This window comes from Protopterus annectens, chromosome 9.part0, assembly GCF_019279795.1.
Source record: "Protopterus annectens isolate FY-2018-M chromosome 9.part0, PAN1.0, whole genome shotgun sequence".
Taxonomy (NCBI): domain Eukaryota; kingdom Metazoa; phylum Chordata; order Ceratodontiformes; family Protopteridae; genus Protopterus; species Protopterus annectens.
Window position 1 is genome coordinate 1,347,944,179 of NC_056743.1, and position 24,610 is coordinate 1,347,968,788.

At 41.5% G+C, this 24,610-nt stretch overlaps 1 protein-coding gene across 2 annotated transcripts in view; it reads left to right on the forward strand.

Moving 5' to 3' along the window:
• Window positions 1–24,610, forward strand: part of TACC1 (transforming acidic coiled-coil containing protein 1) — a 981,198-nt gene that overhangs the window by 400,979 nt on the left and 555,609 nt on the right. The gene's annotated exons all lie outside the window — the stretch shown is intronic.

Genomic DNA, 24,610 nt, shown 5'->3' on the forward strand with positions numbered 1-24,610 from the left:
CCGTTGCCTTGTTTATGCCATCTGAAATATTAGCTTTAATCTGCTGTTTGTGTCATCTTCCCTAAGGGGCAGATTCCCTGCCGACCTGTCTTGCAATGCCAGTGATAAACATTACAAGCACCAGCTGCTGCGATCCTTTCATTACCCTGCTGATCTTTTTCTTCCCTCCATGACCTGTTTAGTACTATCCTGTATTATGTGGCAACTCCACAGTCAGTATCACAGGTGTTGCTAGTCTTGCTACTGTTGTACGACCCACACTCGAGCTGGTTAGCGTTTGCAGGAGTTGCACATACCATAAGGTGGTGAAGACATTACAAATCTTGGCATGCCTGCATGTTGCCATGTCTCTTTTGCTAAAGTGAATGTTTTCCATACTGTATTTTAAAAATATTTTTATTCACACAAAAGATTCTTGATCATTTTTCTTCTATAAAGCATTTCAGTATGAAACCCTGCACCTCCAGGTACAATTAAATATGAGGAAGGGAAGCTAATAATTAAAATGGCTGACTGCTTTTGCAGTATAATAAAAAGTAACGTCTATGTATCTATTACATTCCTTGGTTCCTGTCAATCATTCATTTTACTTACTTGTATTTACTTGATAACAGGTGGATGGGCTGGTCCAAGGACCATTTTCAGCCATGACATGGGCTGTAAGCACACTAACAATGTTTATAAAATCTCACACACACTGTGTATATATTTAATAAGGGGCTTACTCTTTGTCTAGATTAAACTGCTTACATTAATAGCACAAATCTACCAATATGCATAACTTATTGTGCTAGACAAAGCATTACTAGTATTGTTTTAAAATGATATTTACTAACTAGCAAGAAGTGGCTTCACTTGTCAGCTGAGAGTGGGATCTCCAAACACAGTGCTCTTTTTGTTGGCTTAGTATTGTGGAAGTGTGGTAGCTACAAACCTTTCCTGCACAGGGCATTTACGCAGTTTGTGAGTGTATACTGTCTGCTATCCCTCTGTGTGCCCTTCCATCCTGACTGGTAGGAAATGACCTACTCATTTAAAGGGAGCACAGACCACCAGCTGATGTGTGTAACGTCCTTGGGCAGTTCTCATTATGCCATACATGTGCCTTTTGGTGTACTGCTGAGATAGTGAGGAGTATCCATTTCTGTCACTGAATTTTGTGCCTGCTAGGAGCACAACCAAAATACCATCTATCTCATCTTGTATACAGTGCTGAGGGCATCTTTTAAGCTTACCCATGCATACACTACCTATAAAGGGCATAGGAAGAGAGCATAACCCTATTAAGAAATGCATGATTAGCAGGTGAAGTTTTTGATTCAAGTCCATGATAATCCACTAAATGGTCACATCATCTCTGTACACGTGCGTGCATGTGCTCCAACGGTCACGTCCTCTCTACATGTGTGCGTGACCTGCAAATGGTCATGCCACCTCTACACGTGTGTTTCAGCTGTAAACGTTCACGTCACTTCTGTACAAGTGTTTCAGCTGTAAACAGTCACATCACTTCTGTACATGTGTGCTTGAGCTGTAAACGGTCACGTCACCTCTGTACACGTGTGAGCAGTCTGTGATCATGGCTGCTAATTCAAAGTGGTATGAAGCTTTCAAAATGTTTCCTTATGGGTTTGCATAAAGAAGTTGGACACATAATCACACTAGTCCCCTGTCACAGGACTACCACCAAATGTTCCTGCTTTGTGACCTATGTCAGGCCAGCATCAACTGTTTTAGTTCAATTTTGAAGGTAATTGGAGGACATCTTCTCTTACTTCCTCAAAGTAATTTTTCTGAGATCCATGAAAAAACAGGAAAGTAATTCTTGATTTCTAAAACATGATTTTTAAAGGTGTTTGGGTGGGCACCATATAAAGGCAAGTAATTTGCTCCACCAAAATTTTATTGTTGTGTGTATCATTTTACTATAATTCAACAGTTTTATACAAAAAATTGCAGAATATCATCTATGGGACCTCTTTTAATGGGGAGTTGTTGATATTGTATTTGTTAATCCCAAAAGATAATTTTTAGTAGGAAACATGTCAAGCAACAAATGCAAAGCTGTCCTATCCTTTGTCGAAGGAACTGTGTGCAAAGGCATAATGTACACAACTAAAGGAACTGTTGTTAAAGTCTTGCCCAAAATATGCAATTATTTCCTTGTCATTTTAGTACTGTTCAAGATGTTGTACCGGATTTTCAAAATGCCATCTGTATGGCCTCACTTGATGAACTGCTGAATTTGTCTCCTTCCCAAAATGTAATTTCAAACTGCGGAAAAAATATCCAGCGACTACAAACTCATCGTTTTAGATGTTGTGCATTATGACACTTTCTGCAAATGCGTAAGGAAAACATTTTGAAAGTTTCAGCCTCAACTATTTAGGGTGACCCCTATGTTTCAAGTTTATGTTCACTGCTTGTTCATTGTGCAAGGTCAGCGTCCTATTTTCCTGAATGGTTTGATGGCTATCCTCCAGACTTCCTCTTCAGTCTATCTGCCATAGTCAAGTTGCCCATGATGGTTTAAAAAAAAACATACAGCCTTTGACCCTGGAAGAATATTACCTTTCGTATTTTTTTTATGTCTAGGATTACATGCTGTATGCTATCTCACAATTCTTTTGGCCTTCCTCCTTTCTACTATTTTGATGCATTCTAAACCACTGCAAGTAAGCATTAGACATTGACATGCGTCTCTAATAATTCCTTGCATACATATGGAGGTGCACAGTGGTAAGGGTCTTAATATGCATACCTACATAAATACAGCACCTGTCAGTTAAGTTGTGCTTTGTGATGTCCATGCATTCTCTAAAAGATTGGTAGTTTTTCTTTGTTAGCCTTGCTTTTCCTTTGGTTTCCTGATATTTCTGTTTTAATTAATGGTTGTTTTCATGACTAGTATAAAATTAGAATACTAGAAACCCTGATGATGATGATGATGATGATGATGATGATGATGATGATGATGATGATGGGTAGTACTCCATACTGTAGTACAAGTACGTTAAGTTTTTAAAACCAAACCATCTTGGGATTCTAGAGTTTTGCGTAGTACAGCTTTTCATAATGGTCACTTTTTTTCAAGGTCCATTTGAGTTGGTATTTGGAAAGGAAGAAACATTAGAGACTTCATTTTTAGATGAAGTTGGGGACAGAATTAAAATGGCTGGACAAGATAATAAAATATGAAGTTAAGTGTTGGAGGTCTTCAGAGATTTTGGATGGAGTTATGACTCAAAAGGTGAGATTGGAAGCCATGTTGCAGAAATCCAGGAACTTGACCCATAATTAAGGTTGTGATGAGATGCTCTTGTATATTTAAGGACAACCTCCATAACTCTAATTTTTAAAGCAGAGATAATGGCATTAGGAAATGTTAACACATGAGTAGCAGGGAAAAGTGAACAGATAGTTGAAACTCTTAAAAGCAGGGAATTTAGAGAATGATGAACAAAGATAATTATTTTGAGGAGAGAGAGAGACTTGCTATGTGATCTGATTTGGTTCTTTGTCTTGGTGACCAGAAGACTTTAAATGGCATGTGCACCAGGTTCATCATTTTCGTTTAATGAAGTCTCTGAAGTAAAGCTAGGAGGAATCTGATGGGAACGGTAAAATTGGGTCTGTTTTAGAAGAAGGTGGTTTAAAGACTTGGATACTAGTTTATGGGGCCCTGCTTACCAACATTCAACTCCTCAACAGATCTGTGTTATGAGTGCTGTTTGGTGTATGTTTCTCTAATATTTCTCATGGAATGTTGGGAAGAGGGAACCTGCTTGTAATGGGGGAGAAACTGGACCTCCAGTAGTACACAGAAGTAATTTGTTGAAATGTATCATTTGGTGTTTAACTACAAAGAAATACAATGTTTATTTATGAGGGGAAGAATCCAGGTATGTTTATTTATGAGGGGAAGAATCCAGGTATGGGGTATACATTAGGGATTACAAAGGGAGAGATTAAGGAAAAAGATGTTGGCATTGTGGTTGTGTCAAAATTCAGCTACTTAGTGCATTGAGACTGGTAAGGTGAATGGGATGACTAGTGGATTGCTGGCAAGGAAAAGTCTAGAAATTCAAAGGGCCAAATGGTGTTGTTAAATGATAGTAAATGTGAAACCCTCTGACTAAATAAAATGGGAGCAAAAATGGTAAAAAATCTAAATGGATTTACTAAGTTGCAGAAACTAATCTTCAAGGTCTCCCAACTACAGAGGTTAAACCACAAATCAGCTGCCACAGAAGGGAAGTGATCCAAATCAAAAAAGAATGCACAGAATGATGGTCCACATAGCTTTTAATTACTGAATACATTTCAAAATTATTACTTTGCGACAGCAGTAAAACAGATGAATATATTGCTGGTAGGCTAACAAATACAGTGGTTTACGGCTAACATCCAAAGTAATTAAATGGACATACAGAGTTGTGTTCAATGCAGTAAAGTTACATTTTAAAATAATAAACAGAAAAAAGAAGGAAATTAGAAAAGTGTTACATGCCGAAGCATAAAGCATGGCAGTCTCATTATCTTCTGAGACATAAAGTAGTTCAGTGGTAGGGTTGTTGCCTCACAGCAAGAGGTTCTCCCATTCGATTCTCGGCTGGAGTGCAGGGAGTGCCTTTTGTGTGGAGTCTGCATGTCCTCCCCGTGGTTGGGTGGGCATTCGAAAGACATGCGTAAATGGGCGTGCCTTCGTTGAAGGTTGAACGTTGAGCTGGCACTTTGGCGTTTGGCAAAAACTACTGCCAATCATTAGTGGACCGGAGTTCTGCTGTGGCAACCCCTAACTGCGGAAAAGCCGAAAGACAACAACATTCTCAGTAACTTTAACCACTAAATTAGCTAGTGTACTGAATCACCAATGCTCTAAACTTGTCTGAGCTGGCCAGCACGATTAAACCTTCCCGCTCATAAAATGTCAGTGTCAATAGCATCTGTTAATGCTAGAGAAAACTTGAAAGTGGCTGGGGAACCAAAGGAGCAGCACATCTGGACTACATACCCCTACTGTGAACTAGGAAATCACTTGCTATACAGGGTAGCAAAAGGTAGTAAAAGACAAAGAATGGATAATGAGCCTATTGTTCAGCGGTAGTACAATTTTTTTAGATTTCCATACCTGTGTTGCAAGGTATTCATGTGATTACTAGACCTGTATATTTGCAGAGACATTCTCTGTACACTTTTTTTCACCAATATTAATTAAACAGATTTGTTTTGTACATTATATACTGCATCTTCATTATGGCTCTTCGCAACGTTTATACTGCAAACGAAAATTACCTCTGATCTTTTGTTCTAATTTATCTGTAAAAAGTGTGTGTGTGTGTGTGTGTGTGTGTGTGTGTGTGTGTGTGTGTGTGTGTGTGTGTGTGTGTGTGTGTGTGTGTATAATGTATGTATGAAATGTGTGTATCTAAATTGTTTATCTAGCAATGTCATATGAAATGTGTGTATCTAAATTGTTTATCTAGCAATGTCATATAAACATACTGTATGTATTAGAACTCTTCTGTTTGTATTCCCTCTATCTCTGTTGTTCCTGAGTCATAACTGAAAAAATGTCCCAGGACTAGTACTCGTCCAGTCAACACATCAGTCAATAATTAGGTAAATAAAGTGACTGCTAATAAAATACCACCAAATTCTTAAAATTGTAAATATCTTTGCAAAAGAAATTCATTGCATTTCCCAGTAACAGAAGCCCTGGCCAGCTCAAGTTCAGAGGGACCGGAATCTCCAATAAAACACTTACCTGACAAAATGCAGTGATATTAAGAGTCCAAATTCGAAAGGACTCATACTTGTGATTGTATTAAAGTCCCATTGCAAGGTACTTTGAGATCAAAACGTGGGCACCAAAAGATTTCAAAGCATTAGCAGTGCCAATTGATACCTTTTAAAAATGTCTGTGAATACAAACCTAATATTAGCACTGCAGCAGACTGAAATAAAGACTCAAAATACTTTAAGCAAGAGGCTGAAACAATTAAAGACGATGACCCACAGGCATCCTAGGTCACTACATGCTACCATCTTGACCTAGCAGAGCAGTGTATCATATAAACATGCTGTCAAACATGAGACTTTATTTTCAGCGGTTTGTATATTTTTTGTTCTTTTGTGTAACCTGTGTTTTGTGGGAGGCCTTACATAACGCTTATAAAAAGGATATAGTGGAGAGTATCTAAGTAGGTGAGAGGCTTGCCACACCTGACATGGAAAAGATTAGCTTTGTTTAGTCTACAGTAATGGGAGGGTTTAGATATGGTAAATGTTCCCATGTCAAAAAATAAGACCAAAACAAGCTAACACAGTTACCTGCAGAATGTCTTTCTATGAACTCGCACATGATCTGTCTCTCAAAACCCAGCTGCCTCGTGGTTTTGGCGTCTTTTCAGGCTTGTTGTTGCTGAAGCACCTACCAAGGGGACAAAATGCTGAGAGAAGAAAAGGAGCCACTTTTGTGATTTTAATTATTTTCTTCAGATTTCTTGTTAAGTTTTACTGCTTTGCCGCCTACTTTTTGGCATTTTCCGGCTTGCTAAAGTTTATATCTGTAACAGTAACAGTACTTGGAACACATCTAGAGCCTGTTTACTGCATTTCCTGTGTTGCACTTAATTTAAAATCGTTTTTTTTTCTCTAAAAACTGCATTTTACCTGATTTTGGCCAAGCACTTAAGTGTGGGGTCATTTGTTGCACTGTTGTGATTATTTTGCTGCTTGTGTATCTCTGCTACCTTTAAACTACAACAAAAAAAAAAAAATCTTGCTTTTTTCCCACTTTCTGAAAGTTAAGAAAGTTCAGTTACAGATTTGCTGTTCTGAACTGTTTGGAAGTTTCTAGAAGGTCAGTGCTTGCTTGGGCTAAAGGGAAGTCTCTGTGTTCACCAGTGGGAGTGGTTAACACTGAACAGCCTGCCTGTCCCAGGAGGAGTGGTTACTACCTAGAAGCTTTAGTTTTATTGGCCATTTTGGGTCAATTCTAAACTCCTTGATCTCTCTCTCTCTCTCTCTCTTTCTCTCTTAAAACCCTACAACTCTCTCTTTGCGTGGTTTTGCGCACTGAGCAGCGTCTGGCAGTGCCGTCTAAACAGGTTTAAACTATTCCAGGCTCCACAAAGTCTACCCTTCACTTTTTCCCTTAGAACTGTTCAAACTCTCAAAATAATCACTCTATTCTCTTTCTAAAGCCCTGCACTTGCTCAGCTCTTATAAGGAAACACTAACTAACTAAAGCACCACACCCTCCTTGACTTCTCATAAGTATTAGGCTCCCGATTGGTCCTTCCTGATCAAGTGAAAAATCAGTTCCCTTCCCTAATCTGATCAGTAAAAAAAACAGTTCCCTACACTAATCTGGTATGTCCAAGGGTCAGTTTCAAGGTTACTCTCCAGTCCAGCTGGTGAATCTGGGAATTTTGAGGCAATGTTACAATTGCCTTATGTACACAGACAACCCTTTCCTCCTTCCATCAAACTCTAATACATGTGAGAGATGCAGTTACACAGCCAACCTGGAGGCAGAGCTCTCTCAACCCAAGACTGGCACAGTCAGGAGGAAAAGGTAACCACCCACACCACAAATCCAGTCTCACACAGACCTATTGCATCTGCATACCCAACACATAAACACACAAAAACATACTCGGAGGCTCTAAATAAAAATCTGCCTAAACAGCAAAGACCTCCTAAGCAGATATCCAAGCAACGGCCACCCCTCAACAATACCCACGAATCACATATCTCACAAAATCAGTGTGCCTCACAGTCACAGCCCTTAAGGCCAAACAACACACCAAATTCACTTGTTATAGGAGACTTTGTTGTCCGGCACACTGCCGTCCTGCTCACCAGACTGAACAAGGAGAAGGTAACTGTAAGCTGCCTGTTGGGTGCCAGGATCCGCCACATAACGCAATCACTCAGGTCACTCCAAAGCAAGTACAAGTATGACTCCGTCATTGTCAATGCTGGTGTGAATGACCTGAGACGTACCTCCCTGGACTACATGAAAAGAGACATAGAGGAGCTCTCTGACCATGTAGCCTAGGCTGGTATGACCCTGACCTTGAGTAGCATCTTGCCCTCACCAAGAATGATGCCACAATATAAAGACAAAATGATCAGTTTCAACAATTGGCTAAAGTATTGGTGTCATTCAAAGGGGATCCAGTGTCTGTCAGCCTGGGATGACATGCTCGACAAGCCACGTTGCTTCACTAGGGACTGCTTGCAGCTGTCACCCTTAGGTTTTCATACACTGGCCAAGGCTCTTGCCACCCCATAGTGCCATTTTAGGCAAGGCTCAAAGGACAAACCCACCTCCATAGACAACCCAAGGATAAAAATACTAAAGGTAATGCTACTCAATGCCAGAAGTCTAAACCTCAAGATGCACGCACTCAAGGCTCTCCTCAGTATGGAGAAAATCAATGTCTGTGCAGTAACAGAAACCTGGTTCAAGGCTCCTGAGAGCACCCCAGCACTACCAGGTTATAACTCATACCATGCGTTTCGGCCCCAAAACTCGGACCGAAGCACAAAAGGAGGGGGAGTATCTATATTCATCAAAGATACCTACACTTCCAGGTTAGTGACACTGCACGAAGCATCGGAAACCTACCTACACTTCCAGGTTAGTGACACTGCACGAAGCATCGGAAACCATCCATGTGCAACTAACAGCGGGCAAAACTGCCTTTCAGTTTGTAGCCTGCTACAGAACACAGTCCCTATTACAGGAACCCCACTTGGCATTCCTGAGAATATGAAGGTCTCTCCAAACACTATGTTATTGGGTGACTTCAACTACCCAAACATTGACTGGGAACACTACTCAAGCCCAAACACCCTCGCCCAACGGTTCCTTGAATTTATAAACTCTAACACAATGGAACAACTGGTCACCACTCCCACAAGAGGGAACAACATATTGGACCTGGTCATCACCAACATGGGGACTTTGTTCCACACCAGAGGTAAACCCCTCATTGGTAAGATGAGACCATAAACAAATTTCCCTGGACATCCATATCCCATCCCCACCCCCAGCCAAGGAAATCACTGTAAAGAATTTCTCAAAAGCCAACTTTGCACTTATCAAGACTGAGGTGGAATCCTTCAAAGCTCCTGGGCCAGAGGATAATACAGCCCAATCCGCAGAATCCTTTACAAATGCATTCTGTGAGCACCTGCAGGAATGCATGGATCGTGCTATCCCAAATAAAACCAAGACTCACTCCTCCAAAAACAGGAGGACCGGTCTGGTGGACCCCGGCTATAAATAAGCTATACAACAGAAGGAGGAAGCTACTACGTGACAGAGCAAAATCCCAAAAAGGGAAGGCATCTCTGATCAGTATTAGCAAGAAACTTCGATCCCTCATAAAATCATCAAAGGCCGGTTTTGAAAGAAAAATTGCCCTAGACACTAAAGATAATCACAAGGCCTTCTTTAGTTATGTCAGGAACATGGGCAGAAACTCCCAGATATGCTCTGAATTGTTGCATAACTGTACAAAATATAACAAACCTACAGACATAGCCAACATCCTGGCAGACAGATTCAGTGCAAACTCCCCCCCCCCCCCTTCCCCGCCAAAGGAGCAAATGCCTATCCCAACTGAATGTAACCTCCCTGACATCACAGATGCACAGGTGAAAGCTGCCCTCTCCAAAGCAAAAAAACACAGCATCTATGGGACCGGACGGTGTCCCAGGCTGTGACTTACATGAGCTCCAAGAAGAACTGAACCCTCACATTAAGTCAGTGTTCAAACTTAGCTTTACTACAGGATATGTACCCAAAGAATGGCATACAGTGGTCCCACTCCACAAAGGTGGTGCCACAATGGACCCCAGAAACTATCACCCCATAAGCCTGACTAGTCTGGTCTGTAAAGCTATGGAGCGTATTATCATGGAACTCATAAACAATGACATTGGGAGCCTCTAGACACTGGACTCTACCCAATTCGGCTTTAAGGGCAGATCTTGCCTCTTAAACCTAGTTGATTTCTTTGAAACAGTTACCAAAGGCATAGATGAGGGCAAGGTAGTCCACACAGCCTACCTGGACCTCGCAAAAGTCTTTGACACAATACCCCACTCGGGCATCATAAATAAGCTTACCAGCTTAAATATCAACCCCTATATCACAAGATGGGTTGCAAACTGGCTCAGAGATAGAACCCACATGGTCAGAATCGCAGGTGCCATGTCCGAATCCAAACCAGTTACAAGTGGCGTCCCACAGGGCTCAGTTCTGGGACCTCTCTTGTTCGGTATATACTTCTCTGAGGTTCAGGCTAACACAGGGGGATTATGGCTGACAAAGTTTGCAGATGACTGCAAACTGGGGGCCATAATCGAATCTCCAGCTGACACAACCATCCTCCAAAAGGGTCTCACAGAGACTGATGCTTGTTGCCAGAACCACAGCATCAAGCTAAATGCTAAAAAGTGCATAGTCATCCCCTTTGGGAAAAACAAGGTGCCCACAAATTACCACATAGGTGGTAATCCATTAAGTACGGATGAAGTAATTAGAGATTTGGGGACCAACGTAGATAGTAATCTCTCCTTTGATAATCACGTTGCCAAAGTGGTTAGAAAGACCTTCTATATAGCCCACCTTATCACGAAAGGGTTCGCATCTAGATCGAGAGGTCATTGTGCCCCTCTACTCGTCACTATCAGGCCCATAATTGAATACAATGCCCCTTTTGGGATGTACCTTACCCGACACCTGCAGCAACTGGAGAGACCCCAAAAGTACCTCATCAAGAGGATCATGGGCTACAAACATATGTCCTATGCAGCTCGACTAAAGAAACTCCAGCTCTACTCATGCTTACCGCCTACTCAGAGGCGATCTATGCCTGACATACAAAGCCATGTCAAACCCAGAATTAATGGACATGCTCCACCTCAAAAAATCCAAGTCCCTTAGAGCTATGCACTCCAGGGACCTAAGCCTCAGCACAAAGTAAATAGGACATGCTGGAGGGACAGATTAATTTCCCAGAGGCTCCCCTCACTCTGGATTAGAATCCCAATTCATGTTAGACATAGACCCTCGCTGAACCTCTTCAAGCGAAATCTGGACGCATGGATGGGAAATCGCAAATTCACCCCTGGGATCTCTTCTGTGTCCCTGCTAGACAGAGGCACAGTAAACTAATCTTAAAAGGGTACCTTCTGTGACCTACTTTACAGAGGCACAGTAGGCTAAACTAATAGGGAGGCGGAAGCCAAATACACTCTGGCTAGGCTTATAAATGCCCTAGGGCAGATAGCCTAGTATCTACCTATGAACATGCTTAATAAACCTGAAAGGAAATGGTCTCCAATTACAAGAAGACCAGTGGCAATACTCAGGAATGTGGCAACCTTGAGGTAAATGATGATAAAATATGCTTTCAACCATAAAATATCTTGCATGTCCTTGTGAACAAATGTAGTGCTATTTTCAGCACTCTGGCAAGTATGACCATTATTTAAATGCAGATGATGACCCTTAAACATGTCCATCCAGAACCCCTTTTCCCATTTATACATGAGGTCAAGGTGTCACTTCAACAGTGACAATCATCTAGAGACAAGGTTTACACTGCTGGGTGGCTAGCCCTGCTGCAATAGTTCATCCACCATGCACTCGCATGCACGCTCACACCTATGGCCAATTTAGAGTGTCCAATCCACCTACTACATTTATATTCATGGTCAAGTCACAGCAGCCCTTGATAAAATCAAAAACATGAGTTCCATTTAATGTCCTGATAGTTTTTCGTGGAAACATTAAGTTTAACCGAGCTCTTCCTATCCTGTTAAGCAAAAGTTTCTCAATGGATTCTGTCCCTAAAATTTGACAATAGGTCACAGTCCTCCCTTTTCACACTTGGTGGATAGATCTGTACCAGAGTCTGAGAACTATAAACATATTAGCTTACACAATTTTCCACTATAAGGTTATGGAGATGATCATTACATAAGAATTTGCTGATGCTTGTTGTAGATCAGAATAGGATGTTGCCAATTTATATTACATCTACTCCGCTTTATCTTTCTGAAGGGGTTTCATTGCCCCATTATCTGTTTCATGCATCTTTTCAAGGCATTTGACATTCTCCCCTCCCCCACAAGCAAATTTAATGCTTGACAAGCCACGCTGCTTCGCAAGGGACGGCTTGCACCTGTCACCCCTGGGATTCCGGATATTGGCTAAGGCTCTTGCCACCCCCATAGTGCCTTTTATAGGCAAGGCTCAAATTCTAAACCTACCACCCTAGAAAACAAAAATGTGAAGAAACTGAGGGTAATGCTGCTCAATGCCAGAAGTCTAAATCTCAAAATGCACGCACTCGAGGCCCTTCTCAGTATGGAGAACATCGATGTCTGTGCTGTAACTGAAACCTGGTTCAAGGCTCCTGAGAGCACCCCGGCACTATTAGGTTTTACCTCATATCATGCGTTCTGGCCCCAAAACCCGGACCACACCACAAAGGAGGGTGTATCCATATTCATAAAGGATACCCACACCTCCAGGTTGGTGGCAACGCACGGCTTCGAAACCATCCAAGTGCAACTAACCATAGGCAAAACTGCTCTACAAATTGTAGCATGCTACAGGCCACCCTCTCAAACTCAGGAACCCCACACAGCCTTCCTGAAGACACTGGAGGGTATAAATGTATCTCCAAACACCATCATATTGGGTGACTACCTGAATATACACTGGGAACATTACTCAAGCCCTAACTTTCTAGCCCAATGGTTCCTGGAGTTCATAAATTCAAATGCCATGGAACAGCTAGTCACTGTTCCCATGAGAGGAGAAAATATACTAGATCTCATTATCACAAACATGGGGACAAAATGCTCCACACTGGAAGTATACCCCTCATTGGTGAGATCTGATCATAAACTAATCTCACTGGAAATCCACATCCCGCCCCCACCACAAACAAAAAAGACCACAGTGAAGAACTTCTCTAAAGCAAACTTCACACTACTTAAGACTGGTGTGGTATCCTTCAAGGCCCCTGAGCCAGTGGAAACCACAACCCAAGCTGCGGAAGCCGTTACAAATGCCTTCTATTAACACCTCCAGGACTGCATGGATCAGGCAATCCCAAATAAAACCAAGACTCTTTCCACAAAGGGCAAACATCCAGTCTGGTGGACCCCCAGCCATTAACAAACTTTACAATAAGAGGAGAAAGCTATTACATGATGGAACAAAATCCATAAAAGGGAAGTCACCCCTGATCATTATTAGTAAAAAAATACGAGCACTGATAAAATCAACTAAGGCCAATTTTGAGAGAAAAATTGCCATGGATTCAAAGGACAATCATAAGGCCTTTTTCAGCTATGTTAGAAACCTGGGTGGAATCTCCCAGATATGCTCAGAATTAGTCCAAAATGATACAAAAATCACTGAACCCACAGACATTGCCAACATACTGGCAGACAGGTTCAGTGCAAACTTCACCCCCCTCCCCCCCCCCAAAGGAGAGATAACTATCCCAGCGGAGTGTAGCCTCCCAGACATCTCAAATGCGCAAGTGAAAGCTGCTCTCTCTAAAGCTAAAATCACAGCATCAATGGGACCGGATGGTGTCCCCGGCTGTGTGCTACACGAGCTAACTGAGGAATAAAACCCGCACATAAGGCAGCTGTTTAATCTCAGCCTTACCACAGGATACATGCCCAAGGAGTGGCGTACGGCAACTGTGGTCCCACTCCACAAAGGCGGTGCCTCTACGGACCCTGGTAATTACCACCCCATAAGCTTAACAAGTCTAGTCTGCAAAGCTATGGAGAGGATCATAATGGAGCTCATAAACAAAGATATAGGGGACTTGCAGACATTGGACCCGACCCAGTTTGGCTTCGTCAAGGGCAGATCATGCCTTTTGAACTTGGTCGACTTCTTCGAAACAGTCACCAAGGCCATTGATGAGGGAAAGACAGTCCATACAGCCTACCTTGACCTTGCAAAGGCTTTCGACACAATACCCCACTCGGGTATTGTAGAAAAACTTACCAGCTTAAATGTAAACCCATATGTCACAAGATGGGTTGCAAACTGGCTTAAGGACAGAACCCACAGGGTTAGAGTTGCTGGCGCTATGTCAGACTCCAAGCCGGTCACAAGTGGAGTCCCACAGGGCTCTGTCCTTGGCCCCCTATTGTTCGGCATCTACTTCTCAGAAGTACAGGCCAACATGGGAGGACTTTGGCTGACAAAGTTTGCAGACGACTGCAAACTGGGCGCCATAGTGGAAAGTGCATCGGACACGGATAAACTTCAGAAGGGACTCACAGAAACAGATAGCTGGTGCCAGAGCCATGGCCTGAAGTTAAACGCCAAAAAATGTATAGTCATACCCTTCGGGAAAAACAAGGTAACCCCAAGCTACCATATAGGTGGCAATCCACTAAGCACAGAAGAGGTTATCAGGGACCTGGGGACCCAGGTTGACAGTGGCCTTTCTTTTGACACTCACATTGCTAAAGTGGTTAGAAAGACCTTCTACATTGCCCACCTGATCATGAAGGGATTCACATCCAGATCTAGTGAGGTCATTGTTCCCCTGTACTCTTCACTTATCAGAGCAATGATAGAGTACAATGCCCCATTCGGGATGTATCTCACCCGACATCTGCAGCAATTGGAGAGACCCCAAAAGTTCCTCACCAAAGGATAAAGGGACTCCAAAATCTGTCATATGCTGCCAGATTGAAGAAACTCCAGCTCTATTCAGTCGCATACAGTCTGCTCAGAGGTGACATGTGCCTGACATACAAGGCCATGTCCAACCCGGAATTAATGGACATGCTCCACCTCAAAAAATCCAAATCCACCAAAACCACTAGAGCAAGCGACTTAAACCTTAGCACGGATATAAATAGGACGTGCTGGAGGGATAGATTTATCACTCAGACTCCCTATGCTGTGGAATAAAATCCCGGTCCATGTGAGGCAGAGCACCTCGCTGGCTCTGTTCAAGAGAAATCTTGACCTGTGGATGGCAGATCGTAGGTTTACCCCGGGAATCATCTCTGTGGAATAAAATCCCGGTCCATGTGAGGCAGAGCACCTCGCTGGCTCTGTTCAAGAGAAATCTTGACCTGTGGATGGCAGATCGTAGGTTTACCCCGGGAATCATCTCTGTGTCACTGCTGGACAGAGGCACAATAAACTAATGGGTACAGTATTTTTTCATATAAGGGGTGGCGTAAGCCACAAAACTTTGGGCTAGGCTTATAAATGCCTTAGGGCATATATCCCAGTATAAACCTATGAACCTATGAATAAGTCTGGGGTTAATATTTACATTGTCATCTCATTTCAACCAAACCTTCATAATCAAATAGAACCCAGGAGGTACAAGGTTGGAGGCTACCTGTATGTACCAGCTGAAGTATCCATTTTAGCACTACTAGTCTGTATAAGCAGGCCATTGCTTTTCTTCACTTTTTAAGACATAAAAGGTACAAGACAAAAGTGCTTGCCTTAATCATTTTATAGATGACTGCAAACAAGAAATGCTGCCTTCTCTCCTCAGGTGTTTTTAAAGCTTAATTTACAGTAGCATTAAATAGCTGTGTTTTTCTTGAATACTAATCTGACTTTGAACCACATATCCTAACTGCTTGTATTCTGTAATTCAGTACATGTAGCTTGCTTAGTACTGCGTATTGTTTCCCATCCTTTGCTATATATGTTAGAATACTTTGCATTACGTGTACCAGTAGCTACTAGCTGTGGATTGTTTTAAAGTGTATATCGCTAGCTGAGAAATTCACATTCTTTCTTTTTGCCAAACCATTGCCATATTTTGAAGCTGTGTGCATCACTAGCTCCCACAATTAGTTCTCATAGTTGTATATCTGCAGGTATTTTACAAAACAACTCGCAACAAACGCAGCAGTATCCTAGCATTTCTAGGCAAGCGTCTACATTTACTGTTTAGCCCATAGTTGACCTGCTAGTACTGCGCTGTGTAGAAAGAATCATACAACAAGTACACTGTTTATGTTTGATGCCTCTCTGATTGTATTGCTAGATTACACTGTGCTGGAGTAGGACAGTGAAGTTAGAACTGTATTTTTGTTGTGCCGCTCTGTTCTTCTGTTCTGTAAATCTCCTACAAGCTCTTACTAACCCTGTGCTATCCACCGCATGCATCATCTTTGTCACCTTTCTCACTCTTCCTCTAGATCCTCCCACCCCTCTCACCTTTCACTCGACCACGCTCTTCCTCTTCACTCTCCTCTCTCTTGTCATTCTATAATCACACACAAGAAGTAACTCAACCTCTTTCTTTTTGTTCTTTTCCAGCCTCCATGATTTAAACTCCCTCCTGTTCAGGAAACCTAAAGACCTAGTGAGGTGCCACAAATATTGGTTGGTCCAGGTTTACCCAGGAGTAAAGTGTCTCTCTCTCACTAGTGCATATAAGCTCCAGTGGGGATTTTGCTGATCTTCATTTCACATCTGTCTGTTATTATAATACTATTTTTTATTGTCCTGTTTCAACTGCCCCTGATAGCTTGCACACTCACAGGGACTACCCCACTCACCCATTCAATCTGCTGCACCACCATATTTTTCCAGTAGGTGGCAGCAAGAGCTCCATAAACTCCCCTCTTTGTTAGAGTATAAAAGCCCATTAAATGGTGTTTTGCTGCTTCAATAACTTTACATTGGCCCTGCTTTAAACCTGGTAACACCTCAACTGAATGAAATAAATTTAAACTAACTACCACCAAGCTATCAAAGACTATCTACTCCCTATTCTGTGAACCTAATAGCTGCTACCACAAATAAGTGTTCTGCTCTTATCTGATTTCACTTATGGTATTTTCTTGGCTCACCTCTGCTAGGGGTGCTCTGCCTGCTCCCTTCGCCCTCCAAGCTCACTCAGCTCCCCTACCCTGCCCCCAATTCCCACCCACCCCCCAGTGCTTCTACTCTTATACTCTATAAACAATACCCACTCCTTTACAATCCAGTAGACTTATCCTAACCCCTACCAATCAAGATGTCTTACAACTTACCCCACTAACTGCTCCCTATCTCCCATCACCTCTCTGATAATATATTAAAATACTCTGTCCAGCCCACTCCACTATCTACTCAATAGAATACCTTCCCTCAACACATACATTAGTAAACCCAACATGCTTTCAAGACCAACTATCTTCATAACTCAAATATTTCTTACTGACTTCTACTCACGTTATCCTATCTCTACTTTTACCCAGCTCTTACTTTCAATCATTCTTCACCTTTTCATACAACTTACTCACTCCCCACACAACAAATATACTCAACCATCCAAATATCCCCGTATCTATATCCTATCAACTACTATCTACTTTTTCCCTACAAACTTATTCCTTCCATCAATCCCTCCATTGCTACTCTATTCAACCCTACCCCCACAAAATTCATGACACTCAAATCTGAGACTAAACAGTCCAAATGGCTCTTCTTCCACATTCACTATCCTTCTCTCTGGTGATATAAACCCAAACCCTGGCCCCACTACCCCCCCAACAGCACAATCCTTCCTATTCACATCACTAAATGCTCAGAGTATAGCTAACAGGATCCCGAATCTCCATGCATGGCTTTGCCATAATCAACCATATATCTGGTCAATCTCTGTAACTTGGTTAAAACCCCATACAAAAGACTCTGAAATAATTCCTCCCAATTACTGTTGCATAAGAAAAAATAGAACCCATAAAAAAGGTGGTGGGTGGCTCTCATCTACTCATCCTCCATTACAGTCACTCCTTTCACTAAACCTGTGCCCCACTTCACCAACGCTGAGCTAATTCTAGCTCTGCTTCAAATAATTTGTCACAAGCATATATGTATAGCCTCCCTGTATGTTCCAACAGCACAATCCTTCCTATTCACATCACTAAATGCTCAGACTATAGCTAACAGGATCCCGAATCTCCATGCATGGCTTTGCCATAATCAACCATATATCTGGTCAATGTCTGAAACTTGGTTAAAACCCCATACAAAAGACTCTGAAATAATTCCTCCCAATTACTGCAGCATAAGAAAAAATAGAACCCATAAAAAAGGTGGTGGGTGGCTCTCATCTACTCATCCTCCATTTCAGTCACTCCTTTCACTAAACCTATGCCCCACTTCACTAACGCTGAGCTAATTCTAGCTCTACTTCAAATAATTTGTCACAAGCATATATGTATAGCCTCCCTGTATGTTCCTACAGGAGATAATACCCCTATACTTGAAGATATTCTATCCTGGTTTTCCACCAATATTTGCTATGAGACCATAATTCTGGGTGACATAAACATTAACTGGACCTCCATACTATTCCCCCAACAAACTCCCTAAATATAAAATTGTATAATTTCTCTGTTAATCAATTCCACAACTAGACCCTCCAAAGGCTACTCTACCAGTAGCACTCTAGATTGGATCTTAGTCTCCCACCCTCATTACATATCTGACAGTGGCACCCATCCTGACCCTCTCAGTGATCACTTCCCCACTTTCCCTCACTGTCTACCCCTCCTACAACTATCTCATAACTAGATCTCTACATGCTCCCTAAAAAACTCATGCTAATACCTTCTCAAACTCACTAAAATCCCCAAAAAGGAACCCACTAGAAACTCTCCCTTTGGAAAATGCTGTTATATATGTCAATACAACATTTTTAAACCTCTTAGATGCCTTTGCCCCATTAAAAACAAAAAGAATAAAAAGTAAAACTGCCCTTTGACTAACCAAAGAAACTCTTACTGCCATGCACCTTAGAAATGTAGCTTGGAAAAGCTCCCAGAAAATAAAACTCCCTGTGATGCCTGTGCCCTGACCCAGCAATCAAGAAGCCTCAATCCTCACCACTAACACCAGTGAAGGGGCATCCATATAGGGAAAGGGTAATAAATACACACAATAAAGCACAATTTCCCTTAAGAGCACACAGAGATCATGGTCTGGGGCTGGTTTCTGCCTTTCTCTCCAGGTCCCCAATAAGACTCCCTACTGGCACAACTATAGGGTCCAGATCTCAGCCAGCTGGGCAAGCTAAAACCTCCAGCACCCTCTCTGTCCCACCAGTGCTTTGTGTCCCTGTTCAAGTAGCTGACATGCATACACTTTGAGATTAGAGTTATTACAATCACACAGACACTCCTGGGGAAGGCTGGCACAGGTTTTCCAGCTGTGCCCGTTTTACCCAGACTATACAGTAGAAATCTCTGCCACCCCCAGCTCAGCTACTCAAAGGCTGTTAAAAGGGTGTCCAATTATTACTGTGCAATATTATTATCCAAATGGTAAGTGTGACCTAACAGTCGAGACTTATTTGGAGTGACTTGGTACATCACCACTATGTACATGCAATGTACTCTTAGAGCTTAAATTATCTCTACACAAAACAGCCACAGTTGAAAGGTTTAAATATATTTAATAATAAATAAAAACACAAGACAACACTTCTTACTATACAGTGCTAATCAAGGGTTCGGAGATCAGAGAAATACTTAAAATAATGCCATAGAAAAGTTCTGAGATAACAGAAAAACACTTGGTCTAATCTTCTTAACTCCTAGCTATTTTTAAGAGAAAACACAGTTCTACATAACTTGCATATAGAAACAGGCAGTGCTGGTGAGTTGAATGTTCTCAAGACAAAATGCTCTGAGCTCTGGGAATCTCTCTTTGAATTGATAACACAGAGCTGCTTCACATGACATCATTCTTCACACTTCTCTGGTGTTCCCAGGCTAACAGAAACTGCATTTACATTCTTTACACCTGGTCAGAAACCAGAGCAATAAAGGACATTTATACATGCAAATTCTAGCCATTAACTCTGGCTGTAAAACAATAGGCAGGATGTCTCACTCTAGACCATATCGACTCCAAGTTTTAACATCAAAGTCAGTCCTAAAATGCTTGACTTGACTTTCTTACAGCAGAGTGCACTGTTACATTTTTGCAGTTCAATATTCAATGCAGTCTTTTCACATTTAAGAGAAGCCTGTGGCTTACATTAATTCTCTACAAAATTGTATCTGGCTAGGCTGGCAGCGTTTACCTATCTTCACTCCCATCACTCTTAATGAATACAAAACACTTCTCAACAAAGTCAAAAAGCTTATAATAGCTGACCGTAAAAACTACTTCACTTCACTCCAAACTAGCCATAAGACAAATACAAAAAACTGGAATGGTATCACTACCCTCCTTGACCCTGGCAAAAAAGAAAACTCCTGCCCCGATCCTAAAGCCACAGACATAGATTTGGTGACCCAATCTAACTTGCTCTTCATTGACTCTCTATTACCAAATTATCATCACCCTTCACTAATACTACGTCCTCTCCTCTACCTACCTCTACAAACACCTCCACATCCCAATCTCCTCCTTTCTCTAGAAGACCCATTTCCACATTCACAATAAAAAAAACTTCTCCAGAAGTTGAAATCATGCCCCTGTGCCCCTGCTAATACTCCCTGCTACTTTTTAAAGATAGCTGCAAAAGCCATTGCCTTCCCTATATGCATACTGATAAATTGCTTAATCCAAGAAAGCTATGTACCCCAACTTTGGGAAAAAGGCCTTTATTATTCTACATAAAGGAGATACCAATAACAATATTCCCAACTTCTGACCTATAGCCATCCCATCCCCATCTATCTCCTACTTACTCCCACACAGCATGGATTCAGACCAGGTCACAACACTACCACTGCTCTTCTCTCCTTCCTTGAAACTGTTTACAAAGCCCATGACTCTGGCAGTATAGCATCTACCCTTCTTCTTGACCTCTCTAAAGACTTCAACACCATCTCTCTCAGCCTTCTCATAACTAAACTTTCCAATCTAAGCCTATCCCTCTCCTCTCTCAACTGGTTCACCAGCTACCTCTCCAATAGACAACAAGCAGTAAAATGGAAAAAAAAAACACCTCCTCATTCCTCAACACCACCGCTAGCGTTCCACAGGGTTCCATTCTAGGTCCTCTTCTGTTCAATATTTTCATAAATGATTTCCACCATTCAATCCCAAATTCAAAACTTATCAAATACACATACAATTCTACTATCATCTGTTCCACCACCCCCACCTTCATAAAGCTTATCCAAGATGCTTCCTCTACCACTGAACAAAGGATACTAGATAACCACCTAGCACTCAATGCCACAAGCACTAAACTCATATTTACCCCTTCTAAAGCAACCACCATAGATGAAAACTCTTTTTCCATTACCAGCCAGAACAATACTTAGTTTAGTTACAGGTACTAATTCAAACTATTTGGTGTCCTTATTGATGACCAGCTTAGGTTTGACACTGACCTACAAATAAATATCAAAAAACCACACCATAAACTTGGTATGCTTTACATCACAATTGATACCGCTCTCCCTCTTCAAAATGCACTCTGTCTACCACATAGCTCATCCCATCTCTACTATATGGCACCCCTCTCCTTACTAATTTACAATTTGATCTTAAGACTAAACTCTCCTCCTGTTATAACAAAATTGCCAAGTTCACCTCAAGCCACAAATGTTTTACCCATCACTATATCTCCCTTCACAAATGAAATTAGTTACCCAATTATCTCACTTAGCTTCAGCTTATTCATGCTCACAAACTCCTCTTCAGTCCCTCTCTCTGCCCCTCCCTTTCTTCCATCTTTAAAATGCACCTTCCTGAAAGACTCAGATCAAACAATCATAATCTAATTGAATTGTACAAATCTACCTGTCCTCCTGGAAAAAAAATATCCTATCCTTTGCTTTAGCATGCCAATGGAACTCTCTACCAACATTTATCTGTACCATTGCTAGCCACGCTACCTTCAAATCCGCCATTCACTCATATCGTGTATCTCTCTGGGAATACTCCTGCTCACACCCCACACAACTCCTTCACCCTGCCCTTCCCCTCTCTGCTCTTCCCTTGCTCCCTCCCTTTCTCACTTTATTTTTTCTTTTATTTTCCCCAAACACCTCCCCTCCCTCTCCTCTTCTCCTAACTCTCATCCCTCTCTCCTCTCTACTAACACCCTCAGTCATCCCATGCACTCTGTGCCCTACTGTTATATTTCTACAGTAGTAATATATATTTGTAAATATTCACTTTTTATAACTTTTATTTGTGAATATCTTGCTGTATTTTGAATGCTATGTTCTTATTTGTACTTCTATATTACTATGTAAACTACAACTTTGATCATGTGTATTGTTTGTATGGAGCATTTATCTTGTGTATGTTTTATGGAGCTTTTCTCCCCAGGACCCCATTGAAAATGGGTTCTTTTTGGCCCAGTGGACTATCCTGGTAAACCAATTGCAAATAAAATAAATAATATTGTTTCTACTGAGCCCAGCCTAGGAATTGAATAAAGATAATGGCTTCGTACTAAATATGAATGCAAATGTAGCATAGTGACTTTTGGAAAGCAAATGGCCCTGGTGCCTACATTACTGTAGGAGTACCGCTAAAGATACACTGTGATAAAAAAAAACTGGGATAATTGCAGATGAACATCTATCCTTGACCAATAGGTTGCCACAGTAAGAAAAATGGACTTCAGTATATTCATGATACTAAGAGAAATTATGAGATGGTGTTATTGCCCCCCCTTTTATTCCACACTTGTCCAGCCAATCACAGATCACATTGTCCTCACAGAAAGTACTCTGACAAAACCACTAATTCAGCTACAAAGGGCACTGAGATACCTTGCCAAGATGATTAAAAGGCTTGACACCCTGTTTTAGCTGAAATAACAGCTCCTCTTCTCAATGTCTGTCTGTTACCCATGGATGGGGAATCTATGCCTTGTTTTCTGGCAAGAAGGACCATCTCATGAATTTCCTTTTAAGACTTTAAACCATTCTGCGGGCTGATATGTGGATGAATGCAGTCAATCTAAATTCTCTAAAAATAGAAAAAATAATTAAATAATTTGTTTATAACCCAACGTCTCTGTTACCTTTTGGAACAAGTCTCCTCACTTGGAAATGGAACTAGTGCCTTCATGTGTCTTAAGTCAATAAAATGTACATATAAATTTCAACAATCTATAATGACAGCCAATGTTATTAGAAGACCCCAAGCCTTAAGCTTGTCATACACTTATGAACACATGATGGTTAAAGATGAAGAAAAAAATATGATGAGAAGGCTGTGACTCGTCCAAAGATTTCATCCTCAGTGCTCTAGACCTCACAAATTCAAAGAATGTTGTGTCCGGTCTAAATTCAACCTGGACTCATTCAACAACACTCGCTCCTCTATTACCCCTGGATGAGGCCGTAAAAAATGTAACCACATCTTCCTCAACATACTTGACTCTTGCCCCACTTAGGAAAATTGCAGTCAAATCCCTCTTCTATCCCTGGCTAACACAATCTACTTGCTCACTGATGAATTACAGAAACAAAGCTTGGAAATCCTTTAGGAAATGGATAGGTGATTTTTGTTTTTATAATCTACAAAGAACTTTGTAATCAAACAAAAAAACAAGTCATCAATGATAAGGTTCTTACAACCCATCATAGTAACCCCCAAAAATTCTGGAACACTATCAACCACAACCTTCATCCTGACAAGCTCTCTATACCTAATCTGTGTCCCAACAACACCCTATTTCCATGACACTATCAGAACATTAACCCAGTCAACTTATACCAGAAATTCTAACAATCCCCCACCCCGCAGCCGTATAACCTCATTCACACTGAACCCCCCCAACCAGAAATTCTGTTTCTAAACCAGTTACCACTAGCTACATAAAAACCTTTCTTTAGAAACCTGAGCCATGCTCACCCTCTGTAGACATCCTTCCTCCTCTCTTCCTTAACTTCTTAGCAACTCCATTACCTCTCCTGTATCTATCTCATAAATCGTTCCATCCAAGAATCCACTGTACCCACTATCTGGAAACAATTCTTTACTATACCCATCCACAAAAGAGGTAACTCCACTGAGCTTTCTAACTTCTGGCCCATAACTATCCTGTCTTACCTCCCCAAATTACTTGAAAAATGTGTCCATATGCAACTCTTAGACTACTTGCGTAACGAAAAGTTACTCACGCCTCCCCAACATGGCTTCCGTCCCAACCATAGTACAACTATTGCCATCATCTCTTTTACACATTCCATCTCACAGGCCAGAGACAAGAAAAAACTTTTCTGTCTCTTTCTAGATCCTCCAAAACGTCCGACACTCTCTCTCACCCTATGATCTTATCAAAACTCTCCAACCTCCACCTTTCTACCTCTTCCATCACATGGTTTGTCAGCTATCTAACCAACATGAGTTGGTGAAATGGCTCTCTTCTCACTCTTTCTGCCTGTCACATTGGCATTCCCCAATGATCAATACTTGGACCTCTATTATTCACCACCTTTACTACACATCCCAACCTCTTACCACTTTTATGCAATATGCTGACGACTCCACAATCATCTCTTCCTCCGATAACCTCTCTGACCTGAACACCTTTACCCAAAACTCATTCAACACTGTTGAAAAGTGGCTCGCTAATATCCAGCT